General features: G+C 45.1%; 1 long non-coding RNA gene across 2 annotated transcripts in view; it reads left to right on the forward strand.

Moving 5' to 3' along the window:
* Positions 1-22227, forward strand: part of LOC119697498 — a 71071-nt gene that overhangs the window by 29577 nt on the left and 19267 nt on the right. Inside the window, exon 2 of one of the 2 annotated variants that reach the window (XR_005255855.1) lies at positions 394-461. The exons of the other annotated variant lie outside the window; for it this stretch is intronic. This is a non-coding gene — a long non-coding RNA (uncharacterized LOC119697498). The remainder of the gene's footprint in view (positions 1-393; positions 462-22227) is intronic. 2 annotated transcript variants of the gene reach the window in all.

A 22227-nucleotide genomic window follows, 5' to 3' on the forward strand; every position in this document is an offset into this window, starting at 1 on the left:
GAGCCCCACTCTTCCCTCATTATATGCTCCAAGACCCTTTCCTGGGCTGTAGTTAGGTCCATATATGCTGGCTGATCAGCTAATCCATACATGGCCAGCCAGCATGCACATACTCACTAGCCACGGGACTGCTGGCTGCATTTCTTTAGCTGAGGTCCCTGCCCCTCACACAGCAATCGGTTTGCACAAAATTTAGAGAGGAAATCAGTAGCTGTTGAAATTTCTACCTTTCAGTCCTACATGAAATCAGGTACAAATTATTGATGGAGCTGGACAGACAGATGGAATCTGAGCTAAAAAGATCTGTTGTATCGGCTTTGGAGGTGTATTTGGGATATTAGTCCAGGTTCTGAAATTCATTTCTCTCTCTCCTTTTCTCTCTCTCTTATCCAGCTATTTTTAACCTGGATGTGTTCTGTGATATGTTTCCCACACAGCACAGAAACTGGCACAGCTGAGGGGTGAGTGAGTGATGGGAGAGGGGAAGGGGAAATCAGGGGATGCTTATGTTGGTGCTGCTGCTGAATGAAGTGCTCATCAAACAATAGCCTCTCAGAGCTGTGTAATGTGGAGTCCCACACCTCCCCACAGAAAAATTGTTACTCTAAATATATTCACAGTCTTGAAGTGCTCAGATATAGGGCAAAAAGAGTAGAGAAATTAAGGGAAACTCTAAAAATAACCAGCAGAAACAGCAGCCAGTTTCGAAATGTAATGTTTTCTGTCATGGCTTAACATCTTGGTACTGTCCACATTCTTGTGTGTACATCTCAAGACATCCCTTGCACAGGATCTCATAAGGAAAATCCTGTTTGTGGCAGCTCAGTCTCTGCACAGAGTGCACATTAACTCAGAAACCCTTTATCAGACTTACTATATATGCAAACCTCGAGCTTGAAAGAACAGAGGTTTTGTATGGAAAAACATAGGAAAAAGCTTCTTGAGCAATAATCTACAAAATGAGACCTCTAAATGTGAAGCATTTCTTCAGTTAACTATAGATAATTATAATGTGTGAGATCTGCTTTTTCCCCCATGTTCTGTTTAACACTGTTTGTTGGACATGAAAGGAAAAGAGGATTAAAAGGGAGAGATGGTATTGTAAACAACCCTTCAGGGGAGGTGGGAAAACAACAGTAACTCTCTCAAACAGAACACAAAGATGCCCTTAGGAAAAGGTTTTCAGTGTCCTGCATTTGAAAGTTAATGAGTAAATTGATGTCAAATATTGCTTTAAGGACTGACAGTGCCATCTTTAAGATCTCAAGCATGCACCACAACTGAGAAGAGACAAAGGGAATTTTTAATGGGCAATCAATGGATTAATATTTTTTGATGCAAAGCTACAAGCAGGTTAGTTCTCATGGGATGTGGGTTTGGTCTGTACTTCCTGGCACTGTGACTTTATTTTTTTCATTTGCTTTACACTGTCTTTTGATGAAGCACTGATTTTTCTTTTAAAAAGGAAAAAAGCAAGTGGTCTTAGTAAATAATCCTCCTTCGAGTTACAGTAAAGTCCCTTGAAGAGTACAGAGTTGGCTGGTTTGGGGGTTGTTTAGGCACGTGCCAGACCATGTGCCCACTATCCTGTTATATGTCTCGCCTCACACCAAGCTCAGGTTGCTTGGTCATCTCTGCCCCTGCAGAGGTGTTGCAAGACCACCTTGTACAGATGCCTCCTTCACCCAGAGCTACCTGCCAAGAATCTTTCAAGACCCTACTGATGTCTTCCCAGCCTTTTACCCACTCAGGGATCCCAAAACCATAACACCTGTTCCCAGCTGCCTCTTATCCTCACACCTCAGAAATGCACAGGCCACTTCACAAAACTATCCTACTCCCCATTTCTCTAAATTCTCCTTTGCCATCACCACAACACTGAGACAGATCTGCTTATGCTACCATAAGTTGCCAGCCTAAAAAAAAAAAAAAATATGAGAGACTCAGCTCCTCAAGTTTAGACACACAGACACAATGGAGCACATGCCAAGCCTTGAGGGAGTGCATCAATAACACCTCCACGCTCTTATCACTGCTGCTCTCTGGCTCACTTAACCTATTCCCAAGGGTCAGCCACTACCTTCCAGTACTTTCTCTGAGGATAAAAAACATTTAGTTTAAATTTTCTGCTCAGCTGCTATGTTCTAGCTCTTCCAGAGCAACTAAAACCCCAGTCTGCTCACACTTTCACACCAGACCCTGCCTCTCAGAGCTACGGGTTGTACTGCTCCTTGAAAACCTCCTATCCTTCTCCCAGCACTCAGCTTCTCTCCGGGAGACATCCTGACTTAGTGCAGCATCTGCCCTCTCTGCAGGAGAGGTGCCTGTGCTCCAGCACAGATCACATGACTCCCTTGTCCTTGCAAGCTCGAGTACTTCAGTACTTGGACAGAGAGACAGGCTTGGCTCCTCTGTCATCTGCCTCTCTTCTCAGGGAATTTTTCAATACAGTCCCAGTCTCCTCCCTCTCATTAGCTTCTGGGTTAGTCTCGAGCTTATCCCTTTCTAAATGACAGGCTGCCAAACAGGCACGTAAGTTTTCACTTGGCTTCCACCAGGGAATGCAGCTTTGATCTGATAAGAATATAACTCCTAGCAGTTCTCCTGGCCCATCAGAGATGACACCATGTGGGATCAGCTCTGCTGTCCCTTCTCTCTCCCCTTTGGAAGTTCCCACCAGCAAGGATGCTAGCTTTACACTACCCAAAAGCAAGAACCATGCTGATCACACCTTTCATACACAGGTAGATACTCAGACATACATACATTGACTTTGCTGCATCCTGTCCCATTTCTGAGCAACTGGACCATGAAAGCAGAGAAGCAAGAGGATACTGAGGTGCTCTATGTGTTTATGAGAGAGACACTGCTTGAACCAAGTGGCTGTGTTCTGTGTAGTCCCAGCTAACTGGCACAAGGCTCTAGCCAAGCTTGTTGTGACCCTCTTTGGAAAAACTGGAGTTCAGCTTTCATCTGACTGATAAAGTTGGTATTGTGAAGAAACCAGAAATACAAGTCCTGCTCAAGAGCTATGCTGTGCCTCAGGCAAGAATACGAACACAGGCTTCTCCCTCCAAATTACAGTGAAAAAAATCAGGTATTCTCAGAGCAGCGCCGGGTGGCAAAGCCTTGCTTGCTGAGATACATGTAGTGTGTACATCTAAGGGTGACAGTGCGAGACTGGGGACAGCTGGGGCAGGGAAACACAAACCCATTTCGACAAAGGGTTTCCCCATGGCGCAGAACCAAAGAAGAGTTTCAGCACCATGCTTTTCCTAGGCACGAGTCAAATCATCTCGATGCCTCATTGGATTTGACTCACCAAGAACAGCATCAGGTTCAGCACAAGGTGAAGCACAGAGGAATTGCATGGGCCAGTGTTTGCAGAGAAGCAGATGGAAAAGGTGGGTGCTCCAATACTATCATGGCAAGTGTGGAAGAAAGAGTTTGAAGAGGGCTAGGAAAAAAACTCAAAATTCTTCTTACCATGCATGAGATCAATTGGTACAGCAAGGTTAAGTCTGGGTCTTTTCAGTGGGAGGAGGAAACCTCCCAAGCTGAAAACTGTGCTCCCATTCCCTGTCCTCATCCAATGCCCGAAGACTCATGTCAAGCATCAATATTGTGTGAAACACGAACCCTAGTACGCATCAATGTAAAAATCCTTAAATTCTAGCAAATTCCATCACACTCCACGAAGTGTCTAGTTTCCCAGCTTGTTTTCTGCTCCTTCTGTGCCTTGATTCATGCTAGACATGGATTTAGTCTTTAAAAAAAGACACTTGGATTGAACAAAACAGTCCTTTTACTGAAAAACCTGTCCTGAAAAAACACAGTCCTGAAAAACCACACTCCAACATCCCTTCCCTTCCAATCCCTTGCTGCAAGTGCAGTGCTGGGCATAAGTCATCTCTCCAAATGCAGGTGTCAAACTCAGAAAAGGAAAACCAAGCAAACTTCCGGGACTCCACTTAGTGAACTGACTGAATCTGGACTGAGTGTATAGCACAAGCTACACTCCAGAACTCACTGACACCTCCCTGAAATCCTGAGGATGCACAGTTGGAGACCCAGAGCCAGACCTATAATGTGCTGTATAAAAATTAACAGCTGCTGTGAGGTCCCAAGTCTTGCCATAGCAGGGACTCTTTGGCAGGTATTTCAGAGTCAACACATCTTGACCCCTAACACTATTCCCATCCAGAACTGGTGTGTATTTTAACTTGGACAGTGCCCAATCTGCACAGTTAGTGCTTTCCACACAAAAATGCCTGGTTGGTAAACTTCCAAGAAGTTCTATTTTAGATTCAATGAAGAATAGCAGCTTTCCATGGAACTTAGCTTTCTTCTTTCCTCCTCTCTTTCCCCTCACCCCAAGATTCCTAAAAGACCCATAAATTTTCATTTGGAAATGCTACCTGGGGTGCCTCATGGATGTCAGAGTTCATTTGTTCTGTCCTTCAGGCAGTGGGATAGTTTCATTAGAAGTTCTTTTTACCTTAAAAAAATACTTGGTGGGGCAAGGAAGGTTACAGAGTGTCCCCATCTTTACCTTTTCATTGAACTGCTTTTCCTTCCTCTTGAAGAGAGTGCAGTAGAGGATCTGCTGTTGACTTCTGAAAATTCACAATTTTTAACACTGCTGCTCCTATGGTGTGTATAAGTGTATGGTCACTCATGACCATGAAGGATGAGGAGCAGAATCACGCCTGTGAAGAAGCCACCCCTCCATGGTCAGAATATAGACCTGCTGACATGCGATTGCCTCAGAGTGGGAGATACACACAGATTCTACTGAATAACTCTTGTTCTCCTGCATCCAGGTTCCCCTACTTCTGCATAAGAGTTGTCCCACAGCCTGCAAACCATGCCCTAAATAGCTGAAATTTGCAGGAGCGTGCCATCTCCTTACCAGCTCCCACTTTGTGGTACATTTCTATACTTGTTTTGTCCCGTTCTGTGTCTCCATAGCTCTCATCCAGCAAGAACTGAGCTCCTTCCAAGTTGTAATGATCCTCACTTGTTCACTCCCTCACAAACAGAAATCACTTTGGCCAAAAGCCAGGACTGCAAAAAGGGCCAGGCACATACACGGGCAGCTTAAAAGCACCTCAGCTTTGGGAAATCCTGCTGGGCTGTAAAAGCTGCCACAAACCCAAATCATATCAAGCAAGGCCTGTCTGATAATTCTTTGGCTCAATCCCCAAACTGGCTAAACTGCTTTTCCATACAAAGTATTTCCAGGTGGGTTATTAGGTCCTGTATCCCTTCCATGTTGTATTCTCTCATGGTTGAAAAATACATTCCTTAGAACAAGCTATTTTTAAAAGAAAAGCAAATATTCTCCTTTATATTTCTGGCTCCTCTAAACCAGAAGGATACTTTGCAAGACACAAACTGTTCCCACTGAGTAGCACATGGGTCTTATCTGCCCACAGTGTCTGTGCCTGTGCAGGACTTTTGACTGGGGATATAATTTACATTTTCACAAGGAGATTGATGCTGGTAGAAGTACCAGTGTGAACAGTTATGCAAGTATGAAGGGTCATGCTCTGTTAAATCTAGTTTCCCTTCCTGTGTTTTTATAGCAGCATCACTGCAGCCACATTTGAGTCTATACTGCTTTAATTATACCAGAGGAGTTAAAAGGAAAGAACTGAGCCAAGCATGCCCCACAGCTGGTTGCTGGCTGAGCTGTGTGAGGAGGCAGAAGCCTGGCTCCACGCAGCTCTCCCAGCTTCAGGTAGGCACACTTGGGCTGTTTTTACATGTGTGCACGTGAGATTCATCAGTAAAGCTTTGCTGAAATAGCTGCACCTATATAAAGGCCTCATGGTGGAAGAGAGCAAAGCTTTGGGAGGGCTGGTTTGCTGCACTCCCTGTGGTGGACGGAGCAGGCATTGATTGACCTGCTGTGACTTTGGCCCATTGCAAAAATCTATGCCCAGTGCGAACAGGATTGTTGGAAACCACCCACAAGTGTGAGACCTGTAGATCTGTAACTGGATACTGCATGATAGAAGTAGGTAAAGACAAGGCTTTCATTTGAAAACTGTAAAGAAAAAAAGAAAAGAAGGTGGTTTGTTGGTTGATATGAGTCTCTGAAGGGAGGTGGAGACAGAACAGTATGAAACCCAGAGGCTTCTGTGAGTTAAAACAAACTGTTTCACTTTGAGATGCTTGCAGACAAGATGATCTGGACACGTGTCTTTAGGAAAAAAATACCCCGCAGTAACCAGCAAAATCTGCCCAGGCAGCGAGCGCCGGGTCTGACCGAGCTGCGGCTGAGAGGCCTGTCCCCAGGGAGGGCTGCCTGCGGCACGCGGTGCCAGCCAGCATTTCTTTCTCAAGGCCGCTGGCAAGAGGCAGGTCTCGATGGGAGCCCTGTCAGCTGCGTGCCGCCTCGCCAGGCCTGTGCTCCGGGCTGCAGGCAGGTCCGGAGCTCCGGCTGCAGGCCCGCGGCACCGCCGTGACTCAGGTTCCCTGGCGCGCAGCTGCCCCGCACGGCCTTCCTCCCCGCGGCCTCCCCGGGCCGCCATCCTGACATCGCCCGTTCTGGATACCGTCATCTTTTTCCAAAGACAGCGCTGCCAAGCACTGCTGCCAGCGGCTCACGGCTGTGCCAGGCACTCAGCCAAAGCTCCTGCCCTTAGCCCACGCCAGCTCGGCTCTGTCGATGAGTCCTAATGAGACAGCGTGAGGGTTTCTCTGGGCTGCAGAACAACCTGGGAGTCCAGGAAAAACTGCGGCATTACCAGCCTGGCAGAGCCTGGAGAGGGCCCCGTGCTCTTGAGAGAGAGCAAAACAAAGCAGGAGCTGTTGCAAACACTTTCTATTTCCTCACAGTGAATAGTAGAAAGCCCCACCCAAATTTCACTCCTCACTCCCATTTTATGTTAAAAAACAAACACACTCAAAAAAAAAAAAAGTCAACATTTCCTACTGCATGTTGTCCTTGCTTCCATGTGACCCAGGCATGTGATTAAGTTGTTGATCCTTGTTTTTTATAGGATCAAATTCATAGCTGCTGTAGAAGCCTGTGTAACTTGTCAGAGCAATTCTCTACTCTGGCAAGTTACACAAGCTGAGGAGCTTCTGTCTGCCACAGGGTATCCTGCCTATCTCAGCCCTCTCCCTGCGCGTTCCATCTCTCTCCATCCCCTTGCAAAGCCACCATTTGTAGGAAAACAAGCAAAATCCCTCTTAGCTGCACTGCAGATCTTGGTGAGAGGCCCCCCACCTCATGGTAAGTCAGTATTTTCTTCCAGCCTTTCTTCCTCTTGGACGTGTTGCTTAAATACAAGAGAAGGATAAGACTCCACCACAAAAAAAAAAAAAAAAAAAAAAAAGGCCCAGCTTGCCAGCCCGCTGCACACTCTGTGTTTGGTTTCTGCTCACAGCCTGCACAGCCCTGCCTGTGCGGATCTGTTGAGTCATGTTGCATGGCTGGATGGGATGGGGCTGTTTGCTTCAAGCCTGCTTTTTGTTCCCAGCTCTCCTGAACCATCAAATGTTACCCATGCTAGGGAGCCACAGTGTTGCCATCAGGCCCCTTTCCCTCCTTGGCAGGCAGGAACTCCGGGGGATTAAGGGGGGCAGGCAGAGCCTGTGCAGGGAAAGCATGGGGACACCCTTTTCCTGAGGGGGTAGAAATAACCATGGCTCTGCTCATGGTGTCTCCCTGTGACCAGTGGGCAATGCACTGGGCTGCATCAGCCCAGCAGCCACTTCTCAGGTCTCAGTAGTTCCTGTAAGTAATAGGAGGAGCCTCTGCATCAGTGACTGCCTTTGAGCAAGCCTCTGAGATACCTCCACAGGGCTTTGCTGCTGGAGTTGGCCGGGGACCAGGCCAGTACCTGATCTGAGGTGTCGTATTTATGAACCTGGAGTCCAGCCACAGGTCCGTGGTTCCACAGAGGCACGAGTAGGAATCAGTGCTGCACTGTTGCTCCTCAGCACCCTGACAAGGGAGCACTGGGGGTGTGAAATGCCCGTGTCTTACCTCAGCGTTTATTCCTGAGTACCACAGAATCACAGGAAGTGTAAGGCTGGAAGGGACCACAGTGGGGCATTTGGTCCAGCTCCCTGCTCAAGCAGGGCCATCCTAGAGCACATGGCACAGGAATGTGTTTACACACCTCTCTGGGTGTATGAGGCAGAAGAACACAAATGTCAACCTTAGAGATTTCCCCAGTTTGCCCCAAATCCGTGTGTGCTTCCAACTGATGCAACACAGTCTTCTTAGGATTTGCTTTTAATTACAAATGAGCTTTTTGTTCACAGTAGTAGGTACTACCTTTCCTTATGGGCTTTCACTGCTTGCAAAGTTGTTCCTGCAGCAGTGGTCTCCCCTCCACTCTTTCTGCAGGGCTCACTGGTGTTAAGTTGCTGTAGATGCTTCTACCTGCAGCCATCACCAAGCAATGGAGACACTGCATGTTTTTTGAAGCAGGAATCAGGTGTAACAGTCATATCATCTCCCCCATACAGAAAGACATTCTATTTTTCTATAGGTGTCTTGTTTTGTTTCTGTCAAACATAAAGCCTGAAGGCAGCACTGGACACATTCTTGCTTTTCCCCTTTCCCAGTGTTTTCCCTCTTCTGTACCTTGACACTATATTTTCCCTCTTGTTGGAAAGGTAAATTTTTGAACATAACAATTTATCTTCGCCTCTTTTCATAATGCCTGGATTTGAATAAAAAAGTCACAATCTCTAAAGCTCATTGAAAACTCTTTGAGTTGCCCCATTCTTTGGGGAAAAAAAATCATTATGTTAGTGCTCTTCTGTTTGAAAAAAATGATATTTGGAAAAGGCACATTGCTTTTAATGGCAGTTCAGACTGTCACAACCAAAAAAATTTAGGCTTTCTGTGCTGAAGTAAGAAATCATGAAATTGATAATTTTGTTTGGGTTGGAAGAGACATTCAAAGATCATCTGGTCCACCCCCACTGCTGTGGGCAGGGTCATTGTTTCACTGGATCATCCTACCTCTCTTTTAACATTTCCAGTGATGGACATCACTTTTCTGGGCAAGCTATGCCAGTGTTTGGATGTCAGTCAGCATACATCATATCCCAAAAATATGTTTATCTCTAGCTTTTTTAGGGTTTTTTTTTGTATTCTGGTCTTCTTTATCATGGCTTGTGTGAGCACCTAGTTGCTTCTCTGGGCTGTAGGACTATGGCACTAGTCTGAAATTCCTTCTTCTCTCCTGAGGAACTCAGGCAGCTCATGTCTGGTTTGCATCAGAGCTCTTGTGTCTCTGATACAGGCTGAGGTCTCTGTGCATTACTGGTTTCTTTTTGCTGAACAGGAGCCTCTAAATTTTTTTATAATTTTATTTCCATGGTTGGGGAAGATTCTCTTTTGCCAGATCACCAAACCGTCAGCATGGAAATGCCAATTATCCATAGGTCCCTGAGCAATCAGTTGGATACAGTTCAGTGTGTGGTATTCAGGAGCAGTCAGTATAATTTTTTGTTTTTTCAGATCAGTATAGCTTGTTGTTTCTTGTTGAAAATTACTTTCTGATATTAACAACCCCCTCTCTTTTTTTTCCTTAGTGATGCCAGCAGGAAACCCATTTCTGATTGCAGATATTTATAGGAGTAATAGACCTTCAGTTTTCCAGATCTCTACTGAAATGTCTACTTTGCATTAAAAAAAAAAAAACAAACCAACAAAACCAGACTGAAATGCTTTGAGAAGGTCTGCCATTTTCTGAGAAACTCTATTAAAAATTAATTTTCAGTTCCTTCCTTTTCTCCCTGCCAATATTCTCTGGCAGGTGGGTGTTTTTTCTGGCCAGGAGGGGGGCTAATCCCCATCTGTTTTCTTCTTAGCCTGGCAAGGCCTATAGGTCAGAGATTGCCCCTGTACTTGTGCTGTTGTTGAGGACAATAGGCTGAAGCTCTTCACAAAAAAACGGTTCAGCTGATTTCATTCTCCCAGATCAACAGCTACTTGCAAAAACAGAGAGGAGTATTTTTGGCAGTCTCAGATCTCTCTTATTTCCCCATGAAAAGTTACACAGACTTCTGTGCCAGCCGGGTGAGGAGCATCAACTCTCCTCAGTGGTCATCACAATTAACTTGAAGCTGTGAGCCAGTGCTGCATTTCATGAGCCCAGAGCTTTCCCATGCAGGATCTTTAACTTTAGTGAGGGGTGCCACATTAGAGATGAGCTTCCAGACTCTCAACAGCAAGTCTGTTGCAATAACTCTGTTGATCAAATAAAGTTTCTGTTCACAGTACAGAGCCAAAAACTGTTTTTGATTGCAGCCTTGAGGGGTATTTCTTGGCTCATAGTCAATGTTTTAAGCAATGTGCTGCTCTACAAGTCATTACCAATGTTTGAAATCTCTTCCTTCTTACTATTATCCTTAGAGATGTGGAATGAAGACTATTTACCTTTCCCTCATAGTTCATTATGATTATTAAGCCAGGTATGAGGGCTTGTGCATGAGAGTTGAATATAGCAGGCCTGTTCTGGCTGTGATATTATTTTCAGAAGAAGTGAGTATATTCAGAAATATGGCCAAGTTTTTCTTTTTTTCTTCTCCTAACTGTATTTGTGTACAAAGATTTCAAGATTTCACAATACCATGTTGTATATGCACTCTGTGCTGAAAGCAGTAATAACAAGGTTTCTCACTGCCACATTACCAAGACACTTAAACAAGCCTCTTCATTAATAATCTGCTGCCCAGACCTTCAGATTCCAGTGTCTCGTCTCACCACTGCTTGTTCTCTCAGCTGCCTTTCCACCCCCACCACTGAATTAAAGCTGCTTTGAGTGTCCCACCTGCTCCCTTGGGTCCTACCACCTCCTGTGAAACAGATTCTGGGGTCATCTCAGAGAAGTGAGGAGTGACCGAGCATAGATGGGGGATGTGAGCACTTGCAGATGTATCCACACCACACCCACAGCAGCTGTTTCCAGCTGGAACCACCATGTGCTGCTGTGCAGTACCATGCAGGGGTGCTGTGAGGGTAGGAAGGGGTGTATGTCTGCATTGGCACTGGGTTACACTGCAGCAAAAGAGCAAAGCTTCTTCAGCCAGGCTTTGGTCAACCTGGCTATGCTGATTCTAGCCCTGGGGGCACCTCGGGCTCTGCAGACCACCTTCACTTGGTGCAGTGGAGGTGTATCCTGAAGTCCTTCATGGCTTTTTAGCTACACAATTGAGCCCTGTTTTCAAACAGGCTCATTTACGTGACATTTACACACATTAACAGTTACATTCAAGCTCCTCCATGCCAAAATTTCTTTGGAAAATGCAAGTTGCTGTTATAAGTCACTGCAGACAGTGGGTGGATTAATTGTCACATCTGAAGTCTGTGAGTAATATTTCTCTCGGTCCCTTTTTCCAAGGATGGGGAGATGGCAGTGGTGAAGGTCCTGCTGTTGATGGAAGTGGGAACACAGAGAGCAAGCTGCAATGGGTACAGAGCCTGAACTGTCCTCTTCTTCCCTTTTAAATTTAGGCTTGACAGGTCACTGTGGAACAACCTGATATATTTGTTCTCTGGATGGAGAACTGAAATTTCTCAGGCTTTTTATTTGTCTTGTTTCATAAGCACTTCACCCATCCTTAAATAAAAATGAGATGTCTGCATAGACCGTGAGCATTTTCACACTGTACAGTTTTCTCCTGAAAAGCAAATTTTTTCCTGCTTTGAAGAATGTGGTTTTTTGCTGGGCACATCAGTTTGCACATTCTCCCCATTGGCACTGTCCTTCATCTCCTGCTTCCAGGTCACCGTGGCACTGCACTGGAGTCTGCAGGAACAGGGATTGTTACATGACTTGTTCATGTAGCACCTACAAAAATGAGGTTTTAATCTAAACACACATCCCTAGTCCATAAATACAATAAATTGGCATAATGAAAATGGATAAATTGGGAGTGCATTTCATTGTGGAAATAGTACCTAATATGGGAATGATTCCTAACTCCTCAGGGTTCCAGTGCTCCTTTCTGCTTTGCTTTGAGCACTCAAAAGCATGCTCACCGCAAGATGGTTTGTGTTAGGAATGATGACATTTGCTTAATTAAATTTCAAAAATATCTAAGTGGCAGCCCTACTGGGCCAGAGTCAAGAACTTTTCCATGTTTTCTGGTGCTCAGGCAATGTTGTTGGTTGGTGACTACTGAGTTTTCAGTTTATACTCTCAACAACACATTGCTGATGGCAAATATGATTTGACCCTTTGGTCTGGAAGCCTTACCAATACAAATCTGTCTTTATACCTTAGCTATGCTACACTAGCCAAAGAGAAAGCAGCATTAACTAATCATTCTATAGATATGTGGATGGCTTTTATTAATAATATAACCAGGTATTTTGTTAATGTTACAGTCCCTGAGAGCAAATGCTCATAACCAGGATCATGCTGCACTGGACTTTCAGCAAGGAACAGGACATACATGCTCCAAAGTGGTTGACTGCAAGAAAAAATTAGCTGGATATAGGTAGGATCATGTGGGGCCGGGATCAGGTATGGGTACAAGGCTCTGCTAGCAGAACTGAGCAATGGGGACAGTGTCTCACCTTGCATGGAGCTGTCACCAAGGTCAAGTCAACCTGTGTCAAAACTGTGTCCATGAAGAAACAGAGACAGGTCATTGCCATGGAAGACTCCCTTCTGAAGGGAGAAGAAGACCCCATATGGTGGCTGGAACCACTTCTGTGGGAGGTCTGCTGCCTGTCTGGGACATGGGTTAAAGATGTGAAGAGAAAGTTACTTACCCTCAGATTGTTCTCCACTATTAATTTTCAGGTAGGCAGCAATTAAGATTGCAAAGGCAATCAGGAGGTACTTCAGAGCTTTGGGACAATTGATTAAGAGATCTGGACCACAGGCAGTGTTCTCCCTTATCCTACCAATTGCAGGGGATGATAAGGAAAGAAACAGAAAGAGACAACAGATCAATACCTATCTCTGAGCCTGGTGTGACCCACAATTTTGATCATGGGTCAGTTTACATGACAGCAGAGCCACTGGTGACAGACGGGGCACACCTGTCTCAGAGGGGGAAAATTTTCTTTGCCCTGAATACTTGGAAAAATTTGTTCACCAAAGGGATTGTCAAGCATTGGAACAGGCTGCCTAGGGAAGTGGTGGAGTCACTGTTCCGGGAGGTATTTAAAAGACATGTAGCTGTGGCACTGAGGGACATGGTTTAGTGGTACACTTGGAACTGCTGGGTGAACAGCTGGACCCAATGCTGTTCTAACTCTTTTCCAACAGAAATGATTCTATGGTTCTACTGCATTCCGGCCTATCCACGTGCCTTTAAAATCAATACTCAAGATCCTGTCAGTTGGTAGATCAGAACAGGGTTGTCTTTTAAGCAGTAGCAAATGTTCAGATACCAAAAAGACCATGTAAATCTGTGTGTATATATAAAATGTTGTCAGTTCCCGGCACTTACCAGGTACTCCTCCAGCTCCAGAGCATGCATACAGCCCCATGTATGTAGCATCTCCCCGAGACCTTGTGCCAGTCTCCCTGAAACTTGAAAATGTGGTACATTCAGCAGCACATTTCAGCAAGGTGCAGTGTTTGGTGCTAGTGCAGCTCTGAGGGAACCGTAGCTGCTCTGTGTCATCTTTCACTGATGCCATCTTTGCCTTTGCTTCTGTCTCCATTCAATCTCTTTTAATTAGGTTCATCATAGCCACCACAATACTGCTGCTGCAGAGCTCCCCAGAATGTCTGGCCCTGTCAGTACCTGGCACAGTGAGCAGAGGTTGTAGGGCTGCTGTCTGCCACGTGAGGAGAACTAACAGAGCTGCTGAGACCAAGTCATCATGGGCTGAATACAGTTTGGGGTGAAAAGGCTAGCACAGGCACTCGGTTGCCAGAACACTCATGGGTGGAGAGGAGCCCTGAGGCAGCACTTTTGTGCCATGTCTTCACTTTGGGGTTTGGATCTGGCCTTGAGGGCATCTCAGAGCCCTGGGAGGCTTTGAGGGTGGTATTGGGTCTGTGTATGGGTGTGCTGTTGATGCATTATGGAATTCAGAGGGCAAAAGCTAGGACAAAGAAACAGCAATTAGTCCAGAGGTGCCTAAAACTGAAGAGAACAGATGGAACAAGTAACCCAGATGTATCCAACTGGACAAAACAAGTTGTATATAAACAGTCTCAAACTGTTTACAAAGTCCAAAAGAAAGAGGAATACAAAAGATTATTTTTCTGTCTGAGAGCAGAGGACACATGCTGGTTCTTTGTCCCTTCCACCAATGTTGGACAGCTTGTTGCTGGTGATGACACAGTCTGTGCCTGTGGTGTTTGGGGTGTGGGGCTCCCCATGTTACACAAGCGCTTCCATTGGTCACCCAGGCATTTCTGCAGTCTCTGCCAGATACATCAGGAGCAGCATAACAACTACAGGCACCCGCTCATTTGATTTCTTTCTCTTCTGCCCTTCTCCCTGTATCAGAGCACCAAATAATCCCCTGCCCTGGAGCAATCTGTCATTAACAGGGACCTTGCTACTGCCAGGGCTCTTCTCAAGCCACTGCAGTCAAGATTACTTCTGAGAAAGAGAAAACTACTTAGATTTTCATCTGCTGCAAAAAGGAAAAAAAGACCATTTTAAAACTCTGTAGTTTTGGGGTTTTTTTAACCTCATACCCATGCAGGACAGCAGGGTAAGGCTGCAGCACTGCGGAGAGATGGCTTGTCAGAAGCTTGTCTGCCATGATGAGTAAATAAAAACTCAGCAAATAGATCCCATTTTCCCCAGAGAGGGGGAAGTTGGCAGAGGACATCCAGAGGATGCAATGGGCTAGCAAACATTGCAAAGACTGGAGTTGCATGGAGTTGCAGATCTCTGGCTAGAGAGAGACATTGTTTCAGGCAGCCAGACGATGCTTCATGATCCCTCTGTTAGCAGAAAAGGAGCCTGCTGAAGTGTCTGTGGTGTGCATGAGTAGAAGCAGCAGTAAAGAAACTGTGCCAGGATCCTCAAGTGAACAGAACCTGCTGCAAGGAGACATGGTCTGGGTTAGTTAATGACAAGCAGAATTCCCAGCAACAATTGCCTCCTGCCCTGGGATATCTCTTCTTCTACCATTTAGTTCTGAGTGAAGCAATTGGACTGTCAACACTCATGGCTAGACCATGCTCACAGGACCACAAACCATGTTTCTGCAGCAAAGTGGAGACTGGAGGTGGACACAACACACTGCTGCCTATGGGAGAAGGAGGGGTGGAGAGGGGCTAGGATTTCTTAACATTTACTGCTAGCTTTTTGGAAAGAAGACTGCAGGACCAGCTCCTTAGTTGGCATAAAAAGACATGTATCCATGGAGCTGAAGGGTGTTCATTTCCTTCACTAGGAAAAGAACAGAAACACAAAAGTGTTGGTTGGAAGAGTCCTGTGAAGGCCCAAGGTCATCCACGCTCCTGCTTTGCACAGGACTATCACATTACATCAAATCAGCTTTGGCATTGTCTAGCCAAGTCTTTAAAGCCTCCAGTGATGGAGAATACAGTCTCCCTCTCTGGGACATGTTTTCTGCTAATGTCCATTCTCTTCTCCAAAGCTCCAGCCGGGGTTTGTTGCCCCCCATTTGTCCATCTGTTGCTTGCAGGATGGATTGGGGTCTGTCAGTCTCCTCCTGAGGGGGGCATGATTTGCAATAGGGTCCTGTAGGATCACCCCTCCATCTCCCTGTCTCTGGACTAAACCCACCCATCTCACTCAGACTCTGCCCATCTCACTCAGACTCTGCCCTAGCTGTCTCTGTAGCCCTCTGTGACTGGGTCTACTCACACTAAGGGGTCCAAAGCAACACGGAACATCACCGGTGGCCTCTGTGGAACAGAGGCTTCCCTCTCCCTGCCAGCTACGTGCCTCCTCCTGCAGTCTGCCAGGCACTTTGTCCTGCTGGCAATGCCAGCACACGCTGGGCTCAAACAAGGTGGGGCCTGTAATTATAGCAACATGAAAAGCAGCAGAGGTCTCATTCACTGCATGGAGATAGTACAGTAAGCAAACAGTTTTAAAATCCAATTTCATAGACACAGAGATTACATTAATCTCTTTTAATAGCTAAACAATTCCGTTTTCAAGACAGGACAAAGCATGGGATATTCTTGACAAAACTGGGGCTTCAAAGGTGCCTACATCAGATTTCCCATCCTAACTCCTAAGCTCCTAATGGTAGAACCGATTGTATCTTTTCATACAGTAGTGCTACAAAACTTGCTTTTAATCTCCTCTTTTTGTAACATGCTGTAGCTGCCTGGGCTTGCCTGTGGGAAGCAAATGTAGATTGTCTTTGCCTTCAAATACCATATGAGGAAACTTACCCAGCCCTCACCAACTGATCTTGGGGGCCTGTGGAACAATAAAAGCCCAAGTTATCAAAGTATCTGTAAACTGGCTTCTGATTTCTAGCTGGAGTACCTCCCTGAATCTGGACCCTTTGATTTAAGGTAGCTGCTTTCTTTCACCATGTCTCAACAGGCAGAAAAGAGCATAGCTTTAATTCCTGTTGGCTCAGTCACATTAGCTCAACATGACTGAAAACCCCCCTTCACCTCTAAAAATGCAAAAATGAATGTGGATCTGCACTGGAATCTTCTGCCCTTGTAGTAAGTACCGTGTAATATACAGGGATGTTTCTATACTGCAAAAAATATTGGTGTAAAATGCTTTTTTTTCTTGACACTGTTTTGCTTGGAGAACCCAAGTTATCTGTCCCAGGAAAGGCACTATTTATTGAACTAGAATGCACATTTTTAGAGAATTTTCAGGTCTTGTGGTCTAGCCATATTCATTTTGGGTTGATTTCTAGTGTTTGTGTTGTGATTTAGGGCTCTGACAAATAAGCTCTAACAAGTGATGGTGAGGTGACTGAAGAGGACCCACCCAGCTGCTTTTACTGCTCTGCTGGCAAAGATTACAGTCCCTGCAGTGGAGCTGGCAGAAGACAACATTTGTCCAGGGCAAAGCTGCTGCAAATGGCATTTGAGTTGAAATCTCCAAGGAGGTAGGATTAGACTAAATGGAAGACTGTGAACTAGAGATACTGAGATGTTGTCCATAATGGCTTATGCCCCCCTAGAACAGCTCTGCTTCTGTGCCTCAAGTCCTAACAGATCCTGCCTTATGTTTCTGTCCCCTCCTTTACACCAGAACTGGCAGTCATCTGATGTTAATACAAAATTATACAGAGGCTTCAAGCCAGCCAATTTTTCTTCTCATTCACCCAGAAGGTGTGGAGGGGACTGAAACACTACCAACTTCTATCAGATTAATCACGATACCTGTCTCTCAGGTAGCAGTAAAAGTGTCTCTGGGTCTCAGTACCACTCTTCCCTGTGATCGCAGAGTGATGTCAAGCAACAGCAAGTGACAGTGTCTTCATCTGCTCATTTGTTTTCCACCCAAACAATAATCTGGGGCCAGAGCCTTGACCTGATGCTCCTGCATGGCCAGCAAGCAAGGCTCTGCTGCCAGAGAAGTCCCTTCTCCTTCAGTGTAACCTCTGTTCTGCTACAGGGGTAACCTGCTGTGGTGGTGACCTGGCTGTCAGGAATGGAGTTGGCATGAGCAGTTGTGTCTTTCCCCTCCTGACTCAGAGGGTGTCTGGCCAGAGACTGCCCTTGCACTCCCATGCTGCAGCAAGCAAGAACCACAGCAGAAGAGAGTCAGGACTGAATGACCTGAGCAGTATTTCCTGGCTAAATTACATGAGAGTTTTCCTCTCCCTGGCCCATTACTAACATGGCAAAGTCAGTGGGAAAATGCCTGGGCCTTAAATATACAATGAGCCTTTCCCCACCCATTACCACCTAACTGATAAGCTGCTCCAGGCTATCTTGTTTATGTTTATGAGTCTTTAATACCTCGTAGCATTTGCGTTTGCCTTGAAGCTACAGGCAGCTATGTGCTGTAGCGTGCTGAATTTTCATGCTGTAAGTACAAACAGATGTTTGAGGATCTGCTTTGAAGCAAATCTATGCCCTCTACATTTTCTCCCAAGACTCCTCAGGAACAGTATGCATCACTGTATTCAGAGGAAAGCCTTGAAGGACATTGAGAGAGGAGACACACAGGAATAGTTAGCAGTGGAACAGGAACACAGTCACATTTCTATTGCACAAATCCTTCACAGCAACACTTCAGACATCAGTGTGCATTAAAAATTTTGCAGGGCCTCATTCCTACAAAGCAGCTGCTGCTGTATGCACATCTTTTAGGCTTGCCTAGCCTAAGGACAGACTCACTATCCAGATCCTTGTTACCCTCAAGAGCTATTTCCTGCAGCCTAAATAATTTCCCTGATACCAAAAATCTCAGGGTGAGCAGAAGTAGTAAAACCTGAGCAATGTGCACAGATGGCTCTTGCTCACTTCCACTGCTTCTGCCAGCTGCTCCTAGGTGTGGAAAAGCTCCAGGAGGCGGACTCGAGTGACATAGGTGTGGAAAAGCTTCAGGAGGCGGACTCAAGTGGCATTAAGTAATTTGACTCTCTCTCAAAAACTCAATTTAGAGTCAAAACCTGTGAGATACCCCATGATACTTCATGTTGCATGCAAAATAATGGGGAAGCTTAAACAGCTTCTGCCTCAGGCAGCTCCCAGTTTATGTCAGAACACAACAGAAAGCCTGAGAGGGAAAGGTAAGATGGCAGTGGTGAAAGCAGCCAAGATTGTGCGGTGATTGCTGTGTGGGAGGTTGCAGCCAGGACTCTCAAATGACTCAAACCACTGTGGCATGGTTTTGGTTCTATTTCTTCTTTTCTCACATTTTGAGGCAGAAGAGGGGTGTCTGGAAGTTCAGATGCTAGCTTGGAACTTGGGTGATCTACATTCAGGTTTCTGCCTTGCCAGTAACTCCCTTGTGTAAAGTGGTCCCATCCTTCTGCCTTTTGCCCCTCATTCTCCAAGGAAAGATGTGTTTCCATACCCCTGAGGCGTGTGAGATCAATACCTGTGAGGAATTCAGCTACAGTATGAGAGAGAGTCATATCAGGCCCTGAAGAGGTTTGGTCTGCATTACCTTTCTAGCATTGGCAACGGACAGCAAAGGAGATCCTTCAGAGCACTCTGTGTAGCTGACTTTCAAATGCAAAGCTGCACAGGGAGCTGATATTGAGCTGTAAATCTCTCTAATTCACTCTGCAGAATGCTTTTTCTTAATTCTGCTTCATTTCATACCTCTCACATTTCTTGCTTAAACATGAAAACTATTTGCATCTTTATTTATTGAATTTTTTTTTCATTTCCTAGTAACTACTCTTTTGTCTTGCCTAGTTCCATAACATGTGATACAGTTCTTCCTCCCTTCCTCCTCCTCCTCCTCATCCATGAGCTTATGGGATCTCAAAAGAATCTATCTGGGAGCCTGGAAGCTGCTCGCTGTACCCCTCCTAACCCAGCACCCCTAAAGTGGCCTGAATGGAGAAAAGAGGCCATTCTGGGGGGACAGCTGACTGCAGGGCCTTCCCCTGAGGATTACACAGTGTACATCAGTACTGTAGTTAACAAATCTCGTCAGAGGTAGTTGTTCCTGCAAGTCATGTACAGCAACAATGAAATTTGTGATGGTTTTGTTTGACTTCTGCAACCTCAGGGGGGAAAAAAGTGTGACTCTTGCCTTGTGTTTGCAGCTGAAAACTTTTTAAGGACAGAAAAGAAGATGCACCTCTATTTTTTTTAATTGTCTGCATGTACAAACAAGGTTTTTTCAGTGTAAATTGAGGGGTGTAAGGCTCTCTGGGAGCGATCTCCTTCCAGGAATTTATTTCATGTGGCTGTGAGGGGCTCAGCAAGACAGAATGGGAAAAAAAAAGAAAGAGGCCCAAATCTCTAGATAACTGAAAAAGTGAAAGCGCCCAGTGAACGAATCCTCACATGAAATCTCCTATTTCTCAAAAAGAAAGGAAACCTTTCCCAGGGATCTTACACCTACTTACAGTGTTTTGTGTTCTAGAGAACAGCCAAGTTACACTAGGAAGTATGATCTGCCCAATCATAAGTCAAAACAAATAAATATTCTTGGGGTTTGCCTTTTGCCTGCTCAGTTTTTCTGTGCCCAGCATGAGTCTTTTAATAAATTCTCCACAAACATGGAGGCCAGGGAGGCAGCTCCCTGGCCCTGTCACCTCCACAGTGGCTGACAAAACACAGGAGAGCTCAGACAGCCAATGACCCCACATCCCAACAGGCTGGCACTCCATTTTTGACCTTGCTAGTTCTCAGTGCAGGGCTTCCTGCTCAATCTTGTCTTTCAAGGAGGGACTGTGTCCAGTTCCCTTTTAGAAAGGGCATTTTTTAAATTGTCCTTGTTTGAAAGAAAACACTTCGGTGGGCAGCAGTGAAAACAGAGAGCTGAATGCAGTCCAGTGTGTGCTGTGCTGATGTGATGAGGCTGGGCCTTGAGTCGAGGAATTTTGGCTCATTTCTGCACTGTGTGGTGGTAAGCTGCTCTGTACATTATTTTTCCTTTACCCTGGAGCTTCCTCCCAGGACCCTGCCAGTAACTTGATCTTGCTTTGATAAACCATCATGAAGACATGATGTGAAACTGTAGTCCTAATGACCTGTGTTATTTAAAAATCAAATGACACTTTCTCAAGAGAAAGTTCTTTAGTTCTAGTGTTTTCCTAAGATAACTATACCAAGGCAGCATATTACCCTCCCCTCTAGTTTCATTTATTGCTCACTTTGTCTAAACTCCTGCATGCCATTGCACTGCATTATTTTGTCATGTTCCACCCCATAATTTCAAAATAGCTTCCCTGTTTGTTTAAAAGTACAGCAAAAGCTTTAAAGACTTGAGGAAAGTGATGCCATATACTTTGTGTAATGATGTACAGCCTGCCAGTTCAATTTCACTGCCTTGTAGCACCAAATTATGAAACTCTTTGCCTCTTCATCTCCCCTGTCTTCTGAGCTAGCAAGAGATAAACAGGAAAAAGGGGAGACACCTTCTGTTTGATATTGTCTGACTCTCAAGTCAGTTCAGGCTCTGATATTAATAACTTCCTGTTTTGCTGTAAGTCTTCTGATAAGTGAAAATCCTCCATGCACGTTGATTTTTCATCCTGAACTTAGGCAACTTCATGACTGGTGTATTCCCAGCGCCTGGGCTACAAATTCCAGTTTGATGCTTACCTCCAGGCCAGAATTTTAGAGTTGAAATTCAAATCAGTGAAAATTTAGATGCCTAAATGCGCAGTTAGTTGCCAAAATACAAATGACCTGACTTGCTGACCCTGTAAGTGTCGTTGGACTTGAGAGAGCAGAATCTATACAAATCAGACTAATTTTATTTAGGAACTCAAGGAAGGATCCTAATCTGAAATGTTTGCCTGTTTTTCGTTGCTCAGGTTGTGCTCAAAAGCTAGAAACAGAAAAGAGGATCTGCAAAATAATGTGGAGAAAGGTGCATTTGTGTAATATCACTTGTGCAAGATGCTTGTGAAATGCAGTATACGCCGCATTGCATATTTTTTCACACATGCTTAAAATAATAAGGCCTTCTCTTTTCCAACTATCTGTAGTGGGTTGACCCTGGCTGGGAGCCAGGTGTCCACTAAGCCAATGGGACAGGGGAGACAATAAGATGGAGAGCAACCAGCAGGTGAGATAAGGCAGTTTTATTACAGTGAAAGAAAAGAAATAAGCAAGAACCTGTGCATGCATAAGCAAAGGGAAAAGTCAGACTCTAATTCCCATCAGCAAGCGATGTCGGACACCTCTGGGCAGCAGGGCTTCAGCAGACATAATGGTTCCCTTCTATCAGTTCAGGGGCCAGTTTGTTAGGGGGGTTTGCCTGGTCAGGAGAAAAGTCCCAGGCAATGGGAGATGATAACCCCCCTAGGAACTTGCCCAAATCCCTCCTTACACCCTTCCTTTGGAACTGGATGCCTCAGGGCACATTTTAATAGCTCCTTACTTGAAGGTTTTTTCTCTTGCACTAGGATGATGACAAATTCCATGAATTCCATAGAATAACAGTGGTATTGGCTAATAATATTAACAGTATCAGGCAACTTTTATAAGGATTGGTGACAACTGTGGAAGCCTGCAGTAAAAAAATCATCCACATTCAACATACAATCTTTACTTAGAACAACAAAAACAACTAAACTAAACAGAAAAAAAAAGGGAAAAAAAAGTTGCCCCCACCAGATCCAAAAATAACATCATCACAATACAGAACAAAAACGGACAAACTACACAAAACCCA

The sequence above is a fragment of the Motacilla alba genome, chromosome 1 (genome assembly GCF_015832195.1).
Source record: "Motacilla alba alba isolate MOTALB_02 chromosome 1, Motacilla_alba_V1.0_pri, whole genome shotgun sequence".
Taxonomy (NCBI): domain Eukaryota; kingdom Metazoa; phylum Chordata; class Aves; order Passeriformes; family Motacillidae; genus Motacilla; species Motacilla alba.